The sequence below is a fragment of the Bison bison genome, unplaced genomic scaffold (genome assembly GCF_000754665.1).
Source record: "Bison bison bison isolate TAMUID 2011002044 unplaced genomic scaffold, Bison_UMD1.0 scf7180017864519, whole genome shotgun sequence".
Lineage (NCBI taxonomy): Eukaryota > Metazoa > Chordata > Mammalia > Artiodactyla > Bovidae > Bison > Bison bison.
Window position 1 is genome coordinate 10655608 of NW_011495072.1, and position 8387 is coordinate 10663994.

Genomic DNA, 8387 nt, shown 5'->3' on the forward strand with positions numbered 1-8387 from the left:
CCCCCCCCGTCAGCCCTGGAATGCGCCATCCACCCTGGCTTCAATCCTGGATTGCCCCACCCTAGTCCCCGGCCAGGCAGGGGGAAGAAGAAGGCTAGAGGCAGAAGCAGACCCTATGGACGTTCTGCAAGGGGCTGGGCCTTCTGGGAGAGAACTGGAGAGTGCTAGCAAGGGTGGTGAGCATCCTGTGAGTATGGGGTGGGGGTGTGGGTGTCCAGCCAGGGGACTCCAGAAGGTGATGTTCAGTTCCTGGTACCAGGCTGGAAGCCACTGATCTCACCAGCCAGCAGCTTGGAGCCTTCAACCCAGACAAAGACGGTCCTCTCCCTGGGAGCCCCTTAAGGGCAGGGATAGGGCATCTCAGAGGAGGACCAGTCAGTCTATCCATCCATCCACCAGCAGGTGTTTCAAATAGCTGCCAGAGGCCTGACGCTGTGACAAGCGTGCGGAATTTTCTCAAAAAGGCCCACCTCTCCCTCAATCTGGGAGACTCGGGAAGGCAGCTGACAGCGGGGCCAGGCAGGGGAGAGCAGCGCCCAATTTCCTTGAAATTATCACCTACTGTTCTTACTCTTCATTTAATCAAGTAAGGACATTAAAGACAGATAAAAGTATGCTAACACTTTTTAAAAAACATAAAGAGGATAAAAGGCAGTTCTTCCCAAGATCAATTAGTGACAGAGGTTAGACCAGAGGTTACTTTGTGGGGAACTGACTCAAAGAGACACCAGGAGGCCTGGGGGACACTAGGCAAGCACTAGTTTCAGATCGGGAATACACGGACATTCGCTGGCCTGTACTCTCGGGTTAGTGCACTCTGCTCACGTAAGTTACACCTCAGGAAAAAAAAGCAGAGACAGACAGAAGTCAGATGTTAGCTCACGAAACCACATGGACTAGGGCAACGCTTCATGAATTCAAATTCCAGCTTCACCTCTCGGTATCTATGTGGCTTTGAACAAATTACTTAACCTCTCTGTGCTTCAGCCACCTCACCTCTAAAAGAGGATAATAATTATACTTACCTCAAAGAGTTCCTGTGAGGATTAAATGAGTGAAAACATGTGAAGCCCATCCAACCACGTTTGCCATATAGTAATCACTTGGTAAGTGCTAGGCACTGTTATTAATATTATTTCAAGAAAGTGCAGCTGCCAATTTCATACTGAAATGCAAGAATAAATTTAAAAATTTAAAATTAAGAAAACATAAAATGACACTTTATAATGTGAATTACATGCTGTGACATGGCTTTCTTGCACAAACATAATTAGAGACTCTATATGTGATTACTAATTAATTATTCAACAAATATGTATTGAATGCCACTAGCTTCTAAAACTATTCCAAACAGTAAAATAAAGCAGTGAATCAGACAAAATCCCTGTCCTCATGAATTTACATGTGGGAGACAATACAGAAATAAGCAAACAAATATGTAACTCAAGGCTTCCCCGGTGGTCCAGTGGTTAAGAATCTGCCTTGCAATGCGAGGGACATTGGTTCAAACCCTGATCTGGGAAGATCCCACATGTCGCAGAGCAACTAAGCCCATGTGCCACAACTACTGAACCCACACGCCGCAACTACTGAGGCCCATGCTTCTAGAACCTATGTCCACAACAAGAGAAGCTTGCACACCACAACAAAGAGTAGCCCCGCCAGCCACAACTGGAGAAAGCCTGCATGCAGCAACAAAGACCCACCACAGTCAAAACACAAAATAAAAATAAATAGATAAATCTTAAACAAATGTTACTGTATATATTAAGCATCAGCAGAGGACATCAAGCAGGATAAATACCAAAAGATCTACACAAAACCACACCACACCGAAACGGCAGAAAATCAAGACAAAGAACAAATCCCAAAAGAAGTCAGAAGGGAAAAAAATATGCAAATGCTTTACTCACAGAGGAACAAGGTAAGAATTATATCAGACTTTTCCTCAGACACCAAGCAAGCAAGATGAAAGGGAAGTGAAATATTCGAACTGTTGAAATAATTCTGTATCCAGTGAAATCATCCCTCAAAAGTGAAAGAAATGGACTTTCTCAGGCAAACAAGGTCAGTAGTGGTAAATGCTGTGAGAAAAAAGAAAGCAGGGTAAAGGGTTAGAGAACAATGAGGAAGGTGCCGTCTCAGGGAGGTGAGGACATCTCCCGAAGGAGGTCCATTTCCATGGGGACCCGAAGAAGGAGAAGGGGCAGAGCAGGAGCCAATGAGGACCACGGAGGGAGCACAGGCAGAGGGAAGAGCAGGGACATAGGCCTTGAGGTGTGTGGTGTGCTGGAGGAGCAGAAAGATACCATCACAGCTGGAGTAGGAGGAGCCCGGGGTGGAGGATATGAAGAAGGCAATGCCCAAGGCCTGGGTCACAGGAGGAGTCTGAGTTCAGTTCTGAGCGCCAGGAGAAGCCACAGGAAGAGTCTGAGCTGAGGAGTGATACAGTCAGGCCTCTCTCTTCCAAAGATCACTCTTGGCCTCGGAGTGTGAAGAATGGGGAGGAGCAAGGAGAACAGGTCCAGGGCAGCGTCCAGGCAAGAGATGGTGGGGCCATGGACCAGGATGGAGGGCAGAAGCGGGTGAGTGATTCACTGGGTTCTGGATACTTTGGAAGGTGGAGCAATCGGATGAGGGGCAGAATGGATGTGGGGGGTGAGGAAAGGAAAGGGCCCATGTGGGTCTTTGGCCTGAGCAACTTAGAGAGGGGCAGCGCCTGTGGCTGAAATGGTGCCCCTGCAAGAGAAGCCGATTGGTGGCCCAGTCGAGGTTCTGCTTTGTTAGGTTGAGACGCCTTCTAAGCCTGCAATCGGAGAGGACACGCGGACAGCTGGACATACTAGTCTAGCACTCAGGGGAGCGGGCAGAGCGGAAAATACCACTGGGAGTCATCAGCAGCAGGAAGTCAAGCTCACATGCCCTGCCTGTTCTCACGCTTGGGGTTTTCTCATAATCATTATGGAAAATTCCCTGTAGCTCTGCTAAGAAAAGTGGAAACAGTCTTTCTAGGGTTGTCTCATTAAGGCTGGAATATTCTGGGCGACATCAGAGAAGGCGAGACCAGCACCCCTTGTCTCCAGTAACTCCATCGATCCTCTCCCTGTGGGTGGTGAGCAGGTGTCTGATGGCCGAAGATCCAGGGAAGGTGTGGTCGATGCTTTGTGCCAATGGCCAGAGAAAAATACCACCTGGGCAGGACCACTCAGTGCCCTGGGTAGAACTGGAAACAATGTTAGATGGTGCTCTCAAGAGAATGAAATAATCATGCCCACCCACTTCTCTCTCAGACCTGATCACAGTATGCCCTTTGGATAATAGCTGTGTCTGGTCACTAAAACTGTGGCTGATGGGACTTAAACAGCCTTTTACAGTGGCTGACATTCCTGTTTAACAAAAGAAAGCAAACTTTAGACTCAAGGCCTTCCAAAGGCAACTCGAGCTACAATGTAATCACATTCTATGCCTTAGTTTTATTTATTTTTCTGGCTACCCTCTGTTTAAGACAAGTGCTACTGGTGTTCCATTTATAGTAGGACTGTACAATGTCCTTTGAAAAGATATTCATGTGTATGTGGACATGTATGTGTGTGTGTGTGGTGAGTTAATTTAAAGAAAAATGTTAATAGTACAAGTGGCACTCAGATGTGGCCGAAATCATGAAGGTGCTACTCACATGACGAAAGCCTGAAAAAACATGACTATAAAACATGAAGAAATGGAAACAAGAGCCTTGAATCTTATATTCGTACACAAAGCCCATAACCACCCAAATCACCCAGGATCAAGGGCAGGAGCATTTTACTTTTCCTTTATAGCCCCAGCAGGCTGCAGGTAGATAAATTTTCCACTTCCACCAAGAATGTTGCTTTTGGTATTTGCTGTGGCTAGATTTCACCAAAGGGCTTCCCTGGTGGCACAGACTGTAAAGAATCTGCCTGCGATGCAAGAGACCCATGTTCAATCCCTGCATTGGGAACATCCCCTGGAGAAGGAAATGGCAACCCACTGTAGTATTCTTGCCTGGAGAATCTCATGGACAGAGGAGCCTGGTGGGTTACAGTCATGGGGTCACAAACAGTCAGAGACCACTAAGTGATTAACACTTTCACTTTCACAGGTTTCACCAAAGGCAAAAATTCTCTGAATATACAATTCTCACCATCTCAAGGCCACAAATTTGATGTTATTAACACAAATGGTATTTTCCCAAACACTGCAAACTTATGAAATGCTTCTGAATCAGCAAACACTACAATATGCCCTTTAAATAACAGCTGTATCCAACATACTTCTAACTCATGGAGATAGAAGTTCTGGATCAAAATGTCCCCAAATGGTACCCTTATCAAAAATAAGGAGTAGGTTTGGGCATGACTCAGATCTTTAAGCGGCATCTGGCCTAGGCCAGACCTCAGGTGTCTCTGTGTATCAGGTGCTCCCCACACAGGACTGCCTGCCCAAGTCAGGTGAGAGTGTCCATGTGGGGTTCCTAGATCCAGGCAGAGAACAGAGCTCCGGAAGAACAAGAACAGAGGATATTCAGATGTGAGTCTTGCTGTCCTCTTAGCACCCCAAAGAAGCCACCACACCCCTTCCCTAGAGACCTTTTGGCCTGGTGGTGTTATCCCCAAAGTAGGAATTATGGGTCCTGGGTTCTCAGCACCTCCAGCTGTGACCGGGCTGAAGGAGGCACAGCTGTCTTGCCAGAGGCTGTGTCTCTTGCGAAGGAGAAACATCCGGCCAATTCCACCAAGAATGTCAGTCAAAATGCAGGGCGGGACTCGGTCAGCTCAGCCATCCTGTCCAGCAGTTCTTGGGTCCTGGGAGCAGGCACCTGGATAGGCCAGGATAGGACCTCATCTCCACAGTCCTCTCCCATCTAAAACCTGTAGCCTGGCGGGGGCGGGGGGGGCGCCGCAGGATGCGGAGGATGTGACCTAGGATGTGGGGACCCGCGGGCTCCGTGGAGAGATATGCAGAGGTGAAAGGGCAAACCTGCTTCTAGTCTCCTTATCAGGAATGGCCGAGGGAAAGGGAAGTGGGCAGCCCTGGAGGTCAGGCTGGGGGGTCATGGCTGGGGCAGAGCGAGACCCACGAGACCTAAGAGGAGAGCCTGCTGGGTGGGGGAGAAGGAGAAAGGGGTGGGGGTGTAGAGGGAGGGTCAAGGAGGAACCAGCTGCACGGCCATTTCCCAAGTGGTGGTTGGGGGGTGGGGGGAGGTTGGTGCAAAAGCTAGGGTGGCCAGCCCTCCAGGTTTGCCTGGGACTGTAGGGCTTCCTGAAAGACAAGACTCCCAGGCTTAAAATGAAGGTGTAGCTCTGGCTGGGGACTCACCACGCCACCGTGCTAGAATGCCTTCTCACTTCTCCCCTCCCGTTCTCCACACAACAAATAATGACACGTCCCCTCTGTGCTAGCCTGCTGCCAGACAGGGGGCTCAGCAGTGAAAGGACAAGCGTGGCCAGGGCCGTGCAGGCTGGGCACCCCTCCCAGCACACGCAGGTGGACTCCGCACAGCACACCCGCCTGGCCAGCCCACCGCAAGGTGCCTCTGGGGCACATTTCTGGGAAGCTTTTTGTCTACCCCACCAAACCCCAAAGGTGGGGACTGGGTCTAGTTCACAGCTCTACCTCCCAGTGAGCCGGCCTAGGGCCCTGAGCAGCATGGGTGCTTAATGCATGTCTTTGGCTTGAGGGGCTAAGGCACTCGGGGCAGGCTGGAAGTGAGGACACCTGTGAATGACCAGTCCCTCACCTGCACCAGTACACAAGCACAAACACACGCGTATGCACACAGGCACACCTAAACTTTGAGCAACATGCTTCCTGACTCAGCACAGAAGGGCGCCCAGCCCTCTCAGCTAGGAAGGGTGACGCCTGTAGGCAGACCCCAGCCTAGGTTAGGGGAAGGTGGTCCCCTAGATGAGGGCGGGCAGAGCTGGCTTGTTCTCTCCTAGCTGTGAGGTCTTAGCCTAGGGCTCCATCATCCTAGTCCCTCAGGGATCCCACCTGCAAGGAGCTCACAATAGTCAATGTACCCCCTGTATGTCTGGGGTCATCATGGGGAATCAGAGCCATGCTGAGGCTCCCCTGACCTTGGTCCTTGCAGCCGGAGAAACCAGTGGGGACCCTGAGGGGAGGCTAGGCCTCTTGGGGCACAAGGGACTGCAGGAATGGAGGCAGTGCTGGAAGAGGGTTGGGGTTCCAGTGACAACTCCAACCAACTCCTCTGCCTGTTTAAAGAGTAGGGGACTATATCACTGAAGTCACCACGGGACTGTAAGCTTCTTGCAGACACACAAGACTGTGTGCACTCATCTTAGTCTACCCAGAAGGGCACTGCTTGGATGGGCTTTCCACACTTTCCATGGACGTTGCCCTTAGAGAGCAGCGCCCACGTTTCTGTCCTGCCCCCTGCTGACGTTTTATCATATTGCAACTCATGAGATAAAACGAAAAGCAATGGGTGGGATTTCTGACTGGCTGTGTTCAGCCCGCATTTGGGAAGTCTGGCCTTGGGATATCATTAGGATAAGACCCCTGAGTGTTTCAGGAATAGCTGGAACCTAGCCACTCCCAAGCAACTGAGGAGTGGGAGAAAAGAGCAGGATGTGGCAAGACAACTTTAGAGAAAACAACAGCACACTCTATCCACAGAACACAGACAGCAAAAGCACAAAAGGGACCTTGGGCCTTTTAAATCAAAACTTAGGTGTCCAGAGTTGGATTATCAGTCTTTGGCAAATGCACACTCATGCTTTCCTTCAGTTAGTTATTCACTAGCAGTTTTTCATAATTCATAAACACGTATGAACTAGGAATTTTCTTTCTTTTTAAACAGTAGAGCACCACCCCCCCCCCTTTTCTTCTAAAGGAAATTTCACGAGAATCCTGGTAAATAAAAAGTGGAACCGCTCTGGCTGCAGTAGGGGTGGGGGCTGGGAGCTGCCTGCTTGGCCCCCCTTTCACTGCTCCAACTGCCCTGAGAAGCCCCTTAGAATGCTGTGGAACATGATCTAAAGCAACATGATCTATGCCCAGAATGGCAGGAACCTGTCTCTTTCATTCCTATGTCCCAGCACCCAGCACATGCCCAGTTCAGTGCCCGGTTTCAACAAATGTTGGGTGAAATGAGTAAGTGAAGCTTGCTGCAGTGTCTACCCAGGTCTGATTTGGGGCGAGGGCAATGAGAACTGTCTCTGCCTCCAAATGTGTCCCCCATCAGCCTGCCACAGTGCCTACCATTCCCCACCCCCATGCAGTCTAATGCTGCCTGTTCCCCGGGATTCAGAGCAGATGCCACCTCCTCCATGAAGTTTTCCCAGATGTCCCCCGCCACAGTCATCTTGCTGCCTTTGAACGCTGTGGCCACTTTATAACACCTCTTTCCTGCATTCTTCACACTCACTCAGCCCTCAGCCCAAGTTATTTGCATACATCTTATTTCCCCAACTATGCAGATGCTGCCCTCCTTAAGGGTAGGACAGGTTTGACTGACTGTTTCCATCTCAGCCTTTCAAACAGTAAAAATCATATCAATGTATTTGAGGTAGAAGGAAAGTCTCCTGATTTAAAAGGACACTGTGTCTCCAGGAAGGCCCATTAAAGTTCTCAACAGGGGCACCTGGAATCAATCTGACTAAGACATGAGTGCGAAGTAACTTCTCCACTCCAGCAACCATCACCAAGGAGAGAGCATTCAAGGAGATCCAAAATAGGGAAGTCTGAGTGGAAAAGAGACACGTAGGGCTGCATTAGTCCCAAAACTGTGTGAAGAGGTTGGGTCCCTGGCTCTGAGAAGGATTTGGAAAATGTGGTCCACGAAGAGCTGGAGGAAGGGACAGTGAGAGTAGAGACTGGAGGAGGCTGGAAGAGGGTCCTGGGTCCTGGGGCACTTGAGTTCGCCTCCCCACTCCTGTCTCCAGTGCCTGGCAGGTTGGGACAGGGGGACTAGCTCCCTTTTCCTCCCCCAGAACATCTGGGGCGGCATCAGACTTAACGATCTGGTAAAGAAAATTGTTATGGAAATATGTAACCGTGAGACGTTATCAAAGGCGTCTTTAAAGTCCCTTTTCAACCCCGAGCCGGGTGGAGGGGATTGGAAATTGGAAAACTGGGAGACGATTACAGGACCATCAAAGTGGCCGAAATTCAATCCAACCTGAAGGTTTAAGGATGGCTAGCAGACCCCTGCCCCAGCCCAGAAGGCTGCAAACCCACTGTTTAAAAACCAAATCAACGGCATCATCAGATCCGGGTCTGGAGCAAACAAACGGCGCCCACAAAGGCTTCCCTGGATTTCCCTTGTGTTGAGGAAATCTGAGAAGTGAGGCCCTGGGAAGGCTCCCAGCTTCCAGGGCTTCTATCTTCTCCTCCCCACCCCA